The sequence below is a fragment of the Arachis hypogaea genome, chromosome 18 (genome assembly GCF_003086295.3).
Source record: "Arachis hypogaea cultivar Tifrunner chromosome 18, arahy.Tifrunner.gnm2.J5K5, whole genome shotgun sequence".
NCBI classification, from domain to species: Eukaryota; Viridiplantae; Streptophyta; class Magnoliopsida; order Fabales; family Fabaceae; genus Arachis; species Arachis hypogaea.
In genome coordinates this window covers 98,669,061-98,685,491 of record NC_092053.1, presented here as the reverse complement: position 1 = coordinate 98,685,491, position 16,431 = coordinate 98,669,061, and the positions used below count along the sequence as shown (strand labels likewise).

The 16,431-nt window shown below is 36.6% G+C and overlaps 1 non-coding gene across 1 annotated transcript; it reads left to right on the top strand.

Moving 5' to 3' along the window:
- Positions 1–7,425: 7,425 nt before the first annotated feature.
- Positions 7,426–7,533, top strand: LOC112774540 (small nucleolar RNA R71). Its single transcript, XR_003189024.1, has one exon. It is a non-coding gene; the product is annotated as a small nucleolar RNA R71 (small nucleolar RNA).
- Positions 7,534–16,431: the final 8,898 nt, after the last annotated feature.

Genomic DNA, 16,431 nt, shown 5'->3' with positions numbered 1-16,431 from the left:
ATCATTTACCATCTATCACCATCATAACAGTCTTCCACGACAAATCATATCTTAACATCAATAATTCATCATCATGCAACATCAATTCAACAATCAATACCATTTATCAACAACAACATCAATTTCATAATTATCAACAACCAATCCAATCATATCCTAAGGTCCACTAGTCTAAGTGTCTGTCCAGAAACATTACTTATTACAAAGAGGAAACTGAAACCATACCTTGGCCGATTCTTAAAATGCATCAAACACCAAAATAAAGCCATCAAGCTCGATCCAAAAGCCTCAAACCAACTCCAGCAAACACCAAACTCAATGTAACATCATACAACACACCAACATCAAATCTAGGGTTCACAAAAACCACTAAACACAAGGGTTTGAAGAGACTTACCTTACCTAACGATATTAAGAACAAAATCCAACAATATTCCAATGCTAGATCACGCCTAAACAACCAAAATCACAAAACCTACTCAAAAACCAAATGTAAAAACACAAAATCACTTAGGGCAAAAAACTAGAGCAAACGATGCGAGTTCTTACCAGCAAAACTTAGTTAGAAATGACAGGCTCAGTAAGAGCGACGCGTGGCCGCAAATGACTCGTCAATCGGAGCTCCGGATCAAAAGTTATGGAGCTTTAAAGGAGGAGATGAATAGTAACCAAACCCTCTTCTCCTCTCTTCTCAACTCAGCGCCCCTTTCTTGTTTCCTTGGTGAAAATGAGCTGAATGCTCATTAGTTAGTACTTATATATGTTGGGCTTGGGCCCGATCCAACCCGTTAGCGTTTTTAGCCCGTTTGGCCCACTTTGGAACAAAACCTTTAAGATTAGCGTCCAGTTTTTTATTCTAAATTATTTTTGTCCTTTCAAAACATAAATTCAATTTTCAAAATATTATTCTTTTCTCAATACACGATACCGGTTAGACTAGAGCCAGTACTACCGGCTTAAGTGCCCGGTACGCATTTTTACAAAAAATTTTCGTAAAAGATACATTTTCCCACTTAGAAAAATTCATTGAATTCAAATTTCACCTTTTTACTTTCAAAATATCATTTCTATATTTTCAAACCTATTTTGGGCAATTAAAATTATTATTTTATTAAAGCGGTTATTCCGATTCTTACATCATTTGTCCACACCATAGTTTCATCACAAAACCTAAAAAGGGGGTTTACACCTTTAATCACTCAATGATGACTATAACAATTTATGAGATATTTATAACCTCTTATTAGGTTAAAATAAAGAAATACCCTAAGCGCATAAACATAAAGCTCAATTTAGTAACTAAATAAATAAAATTAAAATACATCAAACTAAATTGAACATTCTAAAAATATAAACTAATAACTTCTAAATAATACTTAAACTATGATATTCATATCACGAATATTTAAAGCATATATTACTTAACAAGTTCTTTGAAATCTAAGGAACTAAAAGAAGTTTATAAGTAAGAACTATTTTCTATTCATATATGTGACAAAAAATGAATTTTCCAATATGACTAATTGGTACACCTGAACTATTTCTAGTTGTCACCCTCTCTGAATCAACATATTCTGACCTTTCATGAAATTTATAGCATTAGCTGTAATGTGATGTCTGGTGGTGCACGAAATTATGATCTCAGGCAACGGCGCCAAAAACTCTGTACGCACGTCTTAATAAATTGTTTTTCATTCACAACTTCGATACAACTAACCAGCAAGTGCACTGGGTCGTCCAAGTAATAAATCTTACGTGAGTAAGGGTCGATCCCACGGAAATTGTTGGTATGAAGCAAGCTATGGTCACCTTGTAAATCTCAGTCAGGCGGATAATAATTGATTATGGAGTTTTCGAAAATAAATAATTAATAGACAGAAAATAAAGATAGAAATACTTATGTATATCATTAGTGAGAATTTCAGAGAAGTGTATGGAGATGCGTGCGTTCCTCTGAACCTCTGCTTTCCTGCTGTCTTCATCCAATCAGTCTTACTTCTTTCCATGGCTGGCTTTATGTAAGGACATCACCATTGTCAATGGCTACTTTTCATCCTCTCTGGAAAATGGTCCGATGCGCTGTCACTGCATGGCTAATCGTCTGGAGGCATCACCGTGGTCAATGGCTGCATTCCTTCCTCTTGTGAAAATGGTCCAAATGCTCTGTCATGGCACGGCTAATCATCTGAGGTTCTCGATCATACTGGAATAGGATTCACCCTCCTTTTGCGTCTGTCACTACGCCCAGCACTCGCGAGTTTGAAGTTCGTCACAGTCATTCAATCCCAGAGTCCTACTCGGAATACCACAGACAAGGTTTAGACTTTCCGGACTCTCATGAATGCCGCTATCAATCTAGCTTATACCACGAAGATTCTTATTAAGAGATCCAAGAGATACTCATTCAATCTAAGGTAGAACGGAAGTGGTTGTCAGGCACGCGTTCGTGGGAGAATGATGATGATTGTCACGTTCATCACATTCATGTTGAAGTGCGAATGAATATCTTAGAAGCAGAATAAGTTGAATTGAATAGAAAAACAGTAGTACTTTGCATTAATTCATGAGGAACAGTAGAGCTCCACACCTTAATCTATGGAGTGCAGAAACTCTACCGTTTGAAAATACATAAGTGAAAGGTTCAGGCATGGCCGAATAGCCAGCCCCCATGATCTAAGAACCAGACATCCCAAGATGTCTAATACAATAGTAAAAAGTCCTATTTATACTAAACTAGTTACTAGGGTTTACAGAAGTAAGTAATTGATGTATAAATCCACTTACGGGGCCCACTTGGTGTGTGCTTGGGCTGAGCTTGAATGTCACACGTGCAGAGGCTCTTTCTGGAGTTGAACGCCAGGTTGTAACGTATTTCTGGCGTTCAACTCTGGTTCGTGACGTGTTTCTGGCGTTTAACTCCAGACTGTAGCGTAGAACTGGCGTTCAACGCCCTTTTGCGTCGTCTAAACTTGGTCAAAGTATGGACTATTATACATTTCTGGAAAGCCCTGGATGTCTACTTTCCAATGCAATTCGAAGCGCGCCATTTTGAGTTCCGTAGCTCCAGAAAATCCACTTTGAGTGCAGGGAGGTCAGAATCCAACAGCATCAGCAGTCCTTCTTCAACCTCTGAATCTGATTTTTGCTCAAGTCCCTCAATTTCAGCCAGAAAATACCTAAAATCATAGAAAAACACACAAACTCATAGTAAAGTCCAGAAATGTGAATTTAACATAAAAACTAATAAAAACATCTCTAAAAGTAACTAGATCCTACTAAAAACATACTAAAAACAACGCCAAAAAGCGTATAAATTATCCGCTCATCACAACACCAAACTTAAACTGTTGCTTGTCCCCAAGCAACTGAAAATCAAATAGGATAAAAAGAAGAGAATATACTATAAATTTCAAACTATCAATGAAACATAGCTCCAATCAGATGAGCGGGACTTGTAGCTTTTTGCCTCTTGAATAGTTTTGGCATCTCACTTTATCCATTAAGGTTCAGAATGATTGGCATCTATAGGAACTCAGAGTTCAGATAGTGTTATTGATTCTCCTAGTTTAGTATGTTGATTCTTGAACACAGCTACTTTATGAGTCTTGGCCGTGGCCCTAAGCACTTTGTTTTCCAGTATTACCACCGAATACATAAATGCCACAGACACATAATTGGGTGAACCTTTTCAGATTGTGACTCAGCTTTGCTAAAGTCCCCAATTAGAGGTGTTCAAGGTTCTTAAGCACACTCTTCTTTTGCTTTGGACCTTGACTTTAACCGCTCAGTCTCAAGTTTTCACTTGACACCTTCACGCCACAAGCACATGGTTAGGGACAGTTTGGTTTAGCCGCTTAGGCCAGGATTTTATTCCTTTAGGCCCTCCTATCCACTGATACTCAAAGCCTTGGGATCCTTTTTATTTACCCTTGCCTTTTGGTTTTAAGGGTTATTGGCTTTTTGCTCTTGCCTCTTGGTTTTAAGAGCTTTTGGCTTTTTCTGCTTGCTTTTTCTCTTTTTTTTTTCTATTTTTTTTTGCCATTTTTTTTCTGCAAGCTTTGTTCTTTGCTACTTTTTCTTCCTTCAAGAATCATTTTTATGATTTTTCAGATTATCAAATAACATGTCTCCTTGTCATCATTCTTTCAAGAGCCAACATATTTAACATTCTTAAACAACAACTTCAAAAGACATATGCACTGTTCAAGCATTCATTCAGAAAACAAGAAGCATTGTCACCACATCAATATAATTAAACTAAGTTCAAGGATAAATTCGAAACTCATGTACTTCTTGTTCTTTTGAATTAAAACAGTTTTCATTTAAGAGAGGTGATGGATTCATAGGACATTCATAACTTTAAGACATAGTTACTAATTACTAATGATCATGTAATAAGACACAAACATAGATAAGCACTTAACATAGAGAAAACGAAAAACAGAGAGTTTAAGAACAAGGAATGAGTCCACCTTAGTGATGGTGGCGTTTCCTTCTTGAGGAACCAATGATGTCCTTGAGCTCTTCTATGTCTCTTCCTTGTCTTTGTTGCTCCTCCCTCATTGCTTTTTGATCTTCTCTAATTTCATGAAGGATGATGGAGTGCTCTTGATGTTCCACCCTTAATTGTCCCATGTTGGAACTTAATTCTCCTAGGGAGGTGTTGATTTACTCCCAAAAATTCTGTGGAGGAAAGTGCATCCCTTGAGGTATCTCAGGGATTTCTTGATGGTGAGCTTCCTCATGTGTTTCTTGAGCTCCATGAGTGGGCTCTCTTGTTTGCTCCATCCTTTTCTTAGTGATGGGCTTGTGAGATGAATCTTTCCATCTCCCATGGCTCAGAGGTGGAAGCAATTGCCTTCCCTTTTCTCTTTCTTGAGGCTTCTCTGGCCTTAGGTTCCATTAATGGTAATGGAAAAACAAAAAGCTTATGATTTTACCACACCAAACTTAGAATATTGCTCGCCCTCGAGCAAGAGAAGAAAGAATAGATGAAGAAGAAGAAGATATGGAGGAGATGGAGGGATGTGTGTATTCGGCCATATGGGTGGGATTGGGTAGGAAAGAGATTTTGAATTTTGAAGGTAGGTGGGGTGTATGGATGTGAGTGGTAAATGGAAATAGGGAAGAGAGATTGAGGTGATTGGTGAAGAGTTTTGGGGAAGAGTGTTTATTGGGAAGAGAGGATGAACATTGAGAAGAGGAAAGAGAGTGAGTGGTGGTAGGTAGGGATCCTGTGGGGTCCACAGATGCTGAGTTGATCCTGTGGGGTCCACAGATCCTGAGGTGTCAAGGATTTGCATCCCTGCACCCATTAGGCATGTAAAATGCCTTTGCATGCAATTCTGGCGTTTAAACGCCGAATTGATGCTTGTTCTGGGCGTTCAACGCCCAGATGCAGCATATTTCTGGCGTTGAACGCCAGCCAGATGCTTGTTTCTGGCGTTCAGCGCCAGCTCTTCTTCACTGTGCATTTCTCGCGTTGAACGCCAGACAGATGCTCCTTACTGGCATTTAAACGCTAGTGAGATCCTCCTCCAGGGTGTGATTTTTCTTCTGCTGTTTTTGATTCCGTTTTCAACTTTTATATTTATTTTGTGACTCCACATGATCATGAACCTAATAAAACATGAAATAAAAAATAAAAATAAAATTAGATAAATAAAAATTGGGTTGCCTCCCAACAAGCACTTCTTTAATGTCAATAGCTTGACAGTGGGCTCTCATGGAGCCTCACAGATGTTCAGAGCATTGTTGAGACTCTCCAACACCAAACTTAGAGTTTGGATATGGGAGTTCAACACCAAACTTAGAGTTTGGTTGTGGCCTCCCAACACCAAACTTAGAGTTTGACTGTGGAGGCTCTGGTTGACTCTGTTTTGAGAGAAGCTTACTGTGCCTCTTTTCCATGTTTACAGAAGGATGTCCTTGAGTTTTAAACTCAAGGGAGTCCTCATTCAATTGAAGGACTAGTTCACCTCTGTTAACATCAATCACAGCTCTTGCTGTGGCTAGGAAGGGTCTTCTAAGGATGATGGATTCATCCTCATCCTTCCCAGTATCTAGGATTATGAAATCAGCAGGGATGTAAAGGCCTTCAACCTTTACTAATATGTCCTCTACTTGTCCATAAGCCTATTTTCTGGAATCGTCTGCCATCTCTAATGAGATTTTAGCAGCTTGTACCTCAAAGATTCCCAGTTTCTCAATTACAGAGAGTGGCATGAGGTTTATTCCTGACCCCAGGTCACTTAGAGCCTTCTCAAAGGTCATGGTGCCTATGGTACAAGGTATCAGGAACTTTCCAGGATCTTGTTTCTTCTGAGGCAATGTCAGTTGATCCAGATCACTCAGTTCATTGGTGAACAAGGGAGGTTCATCTCCCCAAGTCTCATTACCAAATAAATTGGCATTCAGCTTCATGATTGAACCAAGGTACTTGGTAACTTGCTCCTTAGTAACATCCTCATTCTCTTCAGAAGAGGAATACTCATCAGAGCTCATGAATGGCATAAGGAGGTTTAATGGAATCTCTATGGTCTCTAGATGAGCCTCAGATTCCTTTGGTTCCTCAAAGGGAAACTCCTTATTGATCACTGGATGTCCCAGGAGGTCTTCCTCCTTGGAATTCACGTCCTCCTCTTCCTCTTTGGATTCGGCCATGATGGTTATATCAATGGTCTTGCACTCTCCTTTTGGATTTTCTTCTGTATTACTTGGGAGAGTACTAGGAGGGATTTCAGTGATCCTTTTACTCAGCTGGCCCACTTGTGCCTCTAAATTTCTAATTGAGGACCTTGTTTCATTCATGAAACTTACAGTGGCCTTAGATAGATCAGAGACTAAGTTTGCTAAATTAGAGGTATTTTGTTCAGAGTTCTCTGTCTGTTGCTGAGTGGATGATGGAAAAGGCATGCTATTGCTAAACATGTTTCTTCCACCATTATTAAAGCCTTGTTGAGGCTTTTGTTGATCCTTCCATGAGAGATTTGGGTGATTTCTCCATGAGGGATTGTAGGTGTTTCCATATGGTTCACCCATGTAATTCACCTCTGCTATTGCAGGGTTTTCAAGATCATAAGCTTCTTCTTCAGAAGATGCCTCTTGAGTACTGTTGGATGCAGCTTGCATTCCATTCAGACTCTAAGAAATCATATTAACTTGCTGAGTCAATAGTTTGTTCTGAGACAATATGGCATTCAGAGTATCAATTTCAAGAACTCCCTTCTTCTGAGGCGTCCCATTACTCACAGGATTCCTCTCAGAAGTGTACATGAACTGGTTGTTAGCAACCATGTCAATGAGTTCTTGAGCTTCTGCAGGCGTTTTCTTTAGGTGAATGGATCCACCTGCAGAAGTATCCAATGACATTTTAGCTAATTCAGACAGACCATCATAGAATATATCCAAGATGGTCCATTCTGAAAGCATGTCAGAAGGACACTTTTTGGTCAGTTGCTTGTATCTCCCCCAAGCTTCATAGAGGGATTCACCTTCTTTCTGTCTGAAGGTTTGAACATCCACTCTAAGCTTGCTCAGCTTTTGAGGAGGAAAGAACTTGGCTAAGAAAGTCGTGACCAGCTTATCCCAAGAGTTCAGGCTATCTTTGGGTTGAAAGTCCAACCATACTCTAGCTCTGTCTCTTACAGCAAAAGGGAAAAGTATGAGCCTGTAGACTTCAGGATCTACTCCATTAGTCTTAACAGTATCACAGATCTGCAAAAATTCAGTTAAGAACTGAAAAAGATCTTCAGATGGAAGTCCATGGAACTTGCAGTTCTGCTGCATCAGAGAAACTAATTGAGGTTTCAGCTCAAAATTGTTTACTCCAATGGTAGGGATGGAGATGCTTCTTCCATGTAAATTGGAATTAGGTGCAGTAAAGTCACCAAGCATTCTCCTTGTATTATTATTATTTTCGGTTGCCATCTCCTCTTCATGTTCGAAAATTTCTGAAAGGTTCTTGCTAGATTATTGTAATTTAGCTTCTCTTAGTTTCCTCTTCAGAGTCCTTTCAGGTTCTGGATCTGCTTCAACAAGAATGTTCTTGTCCTTGCTCCTGCTCATATGAAAAAGAGGGACAGAAAAATAATAATAATAGGGATCCTTTTAGCCCAAGTATAGAGGTTCCCTTATGTATGTAGAAGAAAAGAAGAAGAGAAAATCTGAACTCAGAGAGAGAGAGGGTTCGGATTTTTGGTGAGTGAGAGAGAGATGTTAGTAGATGAATAAATAAACAGAAGGAGGTGAGAGAGAAGGATTTTCGAAAATTATTTTTGAAAAATGGTTAGTGATTTTCGAAAATTAAAAAAAAAATAAATTAAAATTGAATTTTGAAATAATTAGTTAATTAAAAAGAATTTTTGAAGAAGAGGGAGATATTTTCGAAAATTAGAGAGAGAGAGTTAGTTAGGTAGTTTTGAAAAAGATAAGAAACAAACAAAAAGTTAGTTAGTTAGTTGAAACAAATTTTGAAAATCAATTTTTGAAAAGATAAGAAGATAATAAGTTAGAAAAGATATTTTAAAATCAAATTTTTGAAAAAGATATGATTTTGAAAAAGATAAGATAAAAAGATATTTTTGAAAAGATATGATTGAAATTAGTTTTGAAAAAGATTTGATTTTTAAAATCACAATTAATGACTTGATTCACAAGAAATCACAAGATATGATTCTAGAACTCAAAGTTTGAATCTTTCTTAACAAGTAAGTAACAAACTTGAAATTTTTGAATCAAAACATTAATTGATGATGTTATTTTCGAAAATTATGTGATAAAGATAAGAAAAAGATTTTTGAAAATATTTTTAAAATTTTCGAAAATAACTAAGAAAATGAAAAATATTTGATTTTTGAAAAAGATTTTGAAAAAGATAAGATTTTTAAATTGAAAATTTGATTTGACTCATAAAAACAACTAGATTTAAAAAATTTTTTTGAAAAAGTCAAATCTAATTTTCGAAATTTTAAGAGAGAAAAAGGGGAAGATATTTTTTTATTTTTGAATTTTTAATGATGAGAGAGAAAAACATGAAAATGATGCAATGCTTGAAGATTTTGGATCAAAACAATGAATGCATGCAAGAATGCTATGAATGTCAAGATGAACACCAAGAACACTTTGAAGATCATGATGAACATCAAGAACATATTTTTGAAAAAATTTTTATGCAAAGAAAATGTGCAAGACACCAAACTTAGAAATCTTTGATGCTTAGACTCTATGGATGCAAAAATGCACAAGAGAAACAAGAAAAGACATAAAACAAGAAAACATCAAGATCAAACAAGAAGATTTACCAAGAACAACTTGAAGATCATGAAGAACCCTATGAATGCATGAATTTTTCGAAAAATGCAAGATGAACATGCAATTGACACCAAACTTAAAATCTGACTCAAGACTCAAACAAGAAACACAAAATATTTTTTTGATTTTTATGATTTTATCAATTTTTTTTGTATTTTTTGAAAATTATTTGAAAAAGAAAAATAAGGATTCCAAAATTTTTAATATGAATTCTAGGAATCTTTCACTCTTAGTCTAAAGCTCCAATCTGAGGGTTAGGCATGGCTTAATAGCCAGCCAAGCTTTAGTATGGAATTACATGCATTGAAGTGATTAGTTGAAGCCTCAGTCCAAACGAATTTAGACATGGCTTTACATCCAGCCAGGATTCAACAAATCATCATGAAACACTAGAATTCATTCTTAAAAACTCTGAAGAAAAATATATTTTTGAAAACATATTTTTTTTTTCGAAAATTTATTTGAAGAAAAATGAAAACAAAGAAAAATTTTTGAAAAAGTTTTTTTTGAAAATCAAATAAGAAGAAAATTACCCAATCTGAGCAACACGATGAACCGTCAGTTGTCAAAACTCAAACAATCCCCGGCAACGGCGCCAAAAACTTGGTGCATGAAATTGTGATCTCAGGCAACGGCGCCAAAAACTCTATACGCACATCTTAATAAATTGTTTTTCATTCACAACTTTGATACAACTAACCAGCAAGTGCACTGGGTCGTCCAAGTAATAAACCTTACGTGAGTAAGGGTCGATCCCACGAAGATTGTTGGTATGAAGCAAGCTATGGTCACCTTGTAAATCTCAGTCAGGTGGATAATAATTGATTATGGAGTTTTCGAAAATAAATAATTAATAGACAGAAAATAAAGATAGAAATACTTATGTATATCATTAGTGAGAATTTCAAAGAAGTGTATGGAGATGCGTTCGTTCCTCTGAACCTCTGCTTTCCTGCTGTCTTCATCCAATCAGTCTTACTCTTTTCCATGGCTGGCTTTATGTAAGGACATCACCATTGTCAATGGCTACTTTTCATCCTCTCTGGAAAATGGTCCGATGCGCTGTCACTGCATGGCTAATCGTCTGGAGGCATCACCGTGGTCAATGGCTGCATTCCTTCCTCTTGTGAAAATGGTCCAAATGCTCTGTCACGGCACGGGTAATCATCTGAGGTTCTCGATCATACTGGAATAGGATTCACCCTCCTTTTCATCTGTCACTACGCCCAGCACTCGCGAGTTTGAAGTTCGTCACAGTCATTCAATCCCAGAGTCCTACTCGGAATACCACAGACAAGGTTTAGACTTTCCGGACTCTCATGAATGCCGCCATCAATCTAGCTTATACCACGAAGATTCTGATTAAGATATCCAAGAGATACTCATTCAATCTAAGGTAGAACGGAAGTGGTTGTCAGGCACGCGTTCGTGGGAGAATGATGATGATTGTCACGTTCATCACATTCATGTTGAAGTGCGAATGAATATCTTAGAAGCAGAATAAGTTGAATTGAATAGAAAAACAGTAGTACTTTGCATTAATTCATGAGGAACAGCAGAGCTACACACCTTAATCTATGGAGTACAGAAACTCTACCGTTTGAAAATACATAAGTGAAAGGTTCAGGCATGGCTGAATAGCCAGCCCCCATAGAAAATACGCTTTTGTGGATCTATCGGCACGCTTTTTTTACCACGCTTGCATCTCTTGTCATGCTTAAAAGCGTGGCCATATGTATTAACCTATAGCTACGCTTTAAAAGCATACCGAAAAGTGTACATATCGCCACGCTTTTGAAGGGTGCCGATTAGGTTGGTTTTGGCTATGCTTTGAAAGCGTACCAATAGAGCACATACGGCCACACTTTAAAAGCGTTGCTTGCCAGCTAAAATCTTTTGCCATTGTAAGGTCCCACATCGGTTGGAGAAGGGAACGAAGCATACCTTATAAGGGTGTGGATACCTCTCCCTAGCATGACGCGTTTTGACGAGTGAGTGTGGGGGGGGGGGCTTAGGCTATCATCCCTATCGTCAAAGGCAAAACCGTGAGGTCTTGTGTGCCAAAGCGGACAATATCGTGCTAGCAGGTGGTCTGGGCTGTTACAGATGGTATCAGAGCCAGAACCCGGATCGATGTACCAGCGAGGGCGCTGGGCTCCCTTAGGGTGGTGGATTGTAAGGTCCCACATCGGTTGGAGAGGGGAACGAAGCATACCTTATAAGGGTGTGGATACCTCTCCCTAGCATGACGCGTTTTGACGAGTGAGTGTGGGGGGCTTAGGCTATCATCCCTATCGTCAAAGGCAAAACCGTGAGGTCTTGTGTGCCAAAGCAAACAATATCGTGCTAGCGGGTGGTCTGGGCTGTTACAGCCATGCTTTCAAAGCATGGTCTATTCCTTTGTCAAATTAAAAAAAGAGAAAATTAGAAGGTATAAAAGAATTGATTTTTTATTGATTTACATGAATTATAAAAATTACATTTCTATAACAAAACTAATAATTGAATTATGACAAAATAAGTTTATCATTAGAACTTAGGAGATCATTAAAACTATCAAATTTGTGGCCAATTGATGATGAATCCCAAAAGAGAAGCTCCATTTATTTCACCTTTAGGTCTCTTTTATCGAGTCCAGAATATGAGAACAATCTTTCTGCTTCAAAAAATGCCCTTCACAAGAAAGTAAATGTTAATGTTGTTCCAACAAGAAATATATTTAATATTGTGTTTGTACACATATCTTCTACACATAATCTAAACTAGTTAAGACATAAAGAGATGTTGGTTAGCAGTAATTAAAGTAGGTCGGGCTGAGGACATAAAGTTAACTAGTTAAGTTGGTTTATAGTTGTTCTAGCATAAATAACAAATTACAAGAGAATGGTTATATATGCACATGCAGTAAAGATCAGTGGTAGAAAGGTTCAATAGTTATACCAGAGGTTTAGAAGCATTAAGCCAGTCATATGTTTTTTTCATTTCGAAACCATGTCAGTTGTCTTTTCAAAAAATTCCTGCAGAAAAATTTCAAGGAATATTCCTAAATAGACAATAACATGCATCAAAGACGAATGGAAATCAAAAACCAAAAAACAAGAGAGATGATGATAAGCAGGGGGAATATAAAAGAGAAAAAGGAAGCAACTACTTTTTTTTTTATAATTTCTTACACCATGGAGTAGTAAAATTAGTTAGTACCAAATAAGATTTAGCATTGAATACCAAAAAATAGGAGAGATGATGATAAGCAGGGAGAATATAGAAGAGAAAAAGGAAGCAACTACTTTTTTATAATTTCTTATACTATGGAGTAGTAAAATCAGTTAATACCAAATATGATTTAGCGTTGACACACAACAGAGTGTATGTGAATAACAAAAGAAAATTTTATGCAACAGTTATCTTGTAGAGGTTATAATGCAGTACTGTGATACTTTTTGAAATTCAGATCATACTTGTAAAATTGCCCTACTAAACTCTAACTGTTTAGCTTAAGTACTCCATGGCCTAGAATTAGTGAATCATGTTAATAAAGAATCATACTATATAAATATTCATGTTACTCTGTTACTCTATAATTTATAGTAGGCATTTATTTGCATAGCCTATGAGCATAATTTTTTATTTATATATATATTAATTTTCATATACACTATTTTCTTATTTTCATAAAAGATGTTTACAATTTTTTTTTATGATTCTATTTTCATCATGCATACATCATACATTCTTATTTCCTTTAACATAACAAACCCAGTTAAACTTTGGTTTAACCATAGTATTACCTCAAAACAATTCAAAAATCAGCTCAATTCTAAAAGAATTTTGGTTCAATCACGTATAGTTCAAAAATCAAAAAGAACTTTCATGTTTTACTTGTCGTACAATGTGGATTATTCAAGCCTATTTCAGTAATGAAAATTTGCAAATATAAAAAGTTAAATATATATACAAAATATATAGAGATGGTATACTTGTCTCTAACCAACTCCTCGTGTTGCATAATTTGAATTTGGAAGAAGACCCCAATTAAGAAGATAAGAGTAATAATAAATGTGCATTTGTCATTCCATAGTTAACCAATTCATTGTATTCCCACTTTTCGATATCATAGTTGCCAAAAGTGAGACATAATGAACATAAAAGCGGGAAAATTGTTAACATTACCTCTTCTATACTGCCAACAAATCTATCCCATGCCACAATACCTGCATCAATGAAACAAATTTTTGGCAATGCGCAAGATATTGATGCGATAAAGCTTATAGAATCCTTCTCATTCAAATAAACTACTTTTTCTTTTACTCGTTTATTTCACATTGTTGATCAGTTATCATTCTCATAGTATTGCACACTAAATTTACAAACCTAAAAAAATCGAAAACTCTAATGCTGGAATAATTAAAAACAACATAAAAAATCAGAATCATAACAAAAAATTATGATAAATAAACAGAATTTAAAAACAAAATTAAAAAAAATAAGAAACCCTAAGGCTTGAAAATTTCATAACAGAATTTAAAGTTCAAAATAAATAAGGAATCACAACAAAAAATAAACAAATAATACCTGAGGTTGAGGCTCCATTGGAAGATGCAATGACGGAGGTGGAGAGACTGAGAATGATGAAGCATCATGACGTTGATAACGGCGGAGATATTAAGAACGACGGAGAACAACGTTGCTGAGAAGAACGAGGTTGTTGCGATCGATGGTGTGGAGAATGACGACACTGAGAGACGCGGCTGCTGGACAGCAACGGCAGAGGAGTAGAGGAGTATGAGTTTGTGATTGAGAGTGGGAGAAGGGAGGAACATGGCGGTGAGAGGGGCGGAACGTGGCAGACGGCGGTGACAGAAGAGGTGGGAGAGAATTTGAAATTTGGGTTTCAATTTTGGGAGGAAAGGGAGTGACAGAAAAGGTTAGGGAATTAGGGTTTCTATATATATATATATATATATATAAGTTAGGAAATAGGTACGCTTTTAAAACATGACGAAAATGAAAAAAAAAGGTCACACTTCAAAAGTGTGCTAATTGATCCTTTTAGACTATGCTTTTGAAGCGTAGAAACAGGACTTTAAAAATGTCACTATAACGTAATTGTATTGGCACGCTTTAAAAGTGTGTTTGTTTCTAGCGTGGCAAAAAAAGCATGGCCAAATCTCTAACCGATTGTCACTCTTATAAAAACGTGGCCATTGACCCATTTCGCTACGCTTTTAAAGCGTTGCAAAAAAACGTAGTTAAATCTCTAATCAATCACCACCTTCATTAAAGCGTGGCCATTAATCCCTAAAAGCGTAGCAAGAAAAAAGCGTGGCGACAGAATTTTTTTCATGTAGTGAGTAATCACATATGAAACCTTCATTCTTTGTATTTCTTAATTTGTTCTTGAGTTTACTAATTTGTGTAGTAGTTTGTGAAGCGAAAAATGTCTCTAACCTACTCTAAATTTGACCAGATGTAGGCACATCAACCATGAAAGTTGTGAATCTTTTGCTCTTTGAGGAAACAAGCTAAGTATTTAACAATTTCGTCTTATTTCTTCCACTTAGAATACTTTGGATTGATCGTGTTCGCAGCTTCATCTTCGACTAAAAGATGTTTTTTCGAAATCAATTCTCCAATGATGTGAGTTAGTATTTGGTAATATTCAATTATTGACTCGATTTGATTTTTCTATAATAGAATTTTTTTTCAGTTAGTTTCATAGCTATCGAATTTAAAAAAGTCTGTGTCATTTGTGTTATTAATGGTGTGGTGAAAGTTATGCATGATTGATCGAAACTAAGCTCTGATACCATAAACACTAAGGTTCTGAAAACCGAACCGGTCATCGAATCATTCTGATTACTGGTTCACTGGTTTACAGATTCAACCGGTTTAACTGTGGTTTAACCAAAATAACCGTTTTATAATAAATAATAAATAAAATAAAAATAAAAATAATAAAACATACTTATAATTTGTATACCAAAAAGAAGAATCGTTAATGCTGGCAAAAACCATATAGCTTTATGATGTTTCGGTGCCTGAATTCTGTGAATGCTTTGATCTCATTTTCAAATGCTTTCCAATTGAACTTATCATCCGCATCTGATTCCATGTGAAGTTTTTTCCACAGTAACAACCATACCTGAAGGCAACTCAGCCTTGTAAACAGATCATTGCCCTCCAATGCCAATGAGATATTTGTCATCAAAATTATTGGCAGCTTTAATGATGGTTTCAAATGCCATTTTTTCCATCATGACTCCATATGAAAAATTGTTCTTCTGGTTGCATTTCTTTCAAACACCAAATAATCCAAAGATAAGAAGCAAAACCAATAACATGACCAAAGTTAAGCTTAACCTACCATTAAAATTAGATGGAATTATGCCAGAAAAATTGTTGCGAGAGAGATTCAACCACTGCAACTGCTTCAATTCTCCAAGCACTCTTGGTATTGTTCCATTCAACAAATTCCCACTAAGATCAAGAGAATAAACAATAAAGAGCTCCGAATGACTTGAAGTCAGAGGGGATGCTTCCTTCTAGTTTGTTGTTGCTCAAGTTCAATTCCAACAAATTAGGTAACAGAACAACTTCAGCAAGGTTCAAATCAAGAATTATCATAACCAAATCAATCAATTCATAGAACCAGAGGATATCAGAATCAATATTCAAGATCATTAACAATCCTAAATCACAGTAATGTAATGATAACAACAATTGAAGAAGTAAGATGAAAATTTATAGATTAACTAACCAATTAAAAGTTTAAAACAACAATTACAGTTAAAAAAATAAAAAAAAACTTCTAAAGAGAGCAGAGATTGTAGTATCGTTGTGAAAAATCCAATTCGACCAGGCTTAGTCAAGGGAGAAGAATCAGAAGATGAATGTACTTACCTGCTCAATCAATTAAGGAACGAACTAGATCCTTCAAGACATAGCACAGAGCGGGACAAGGAGCACGACGGTGGGGCTAACGCGGTGGAACAGAGGCGGCGTGGCGGGACAGTGGTTGCGCGATGGAGGAACGGGGCGAGACCAGTTGCAGCGACGACGGTGGTTTCGAAGTTCGAACAGCGGCGGAGACGACCGGCAAGCAAGGCGTGGCTTTGACGG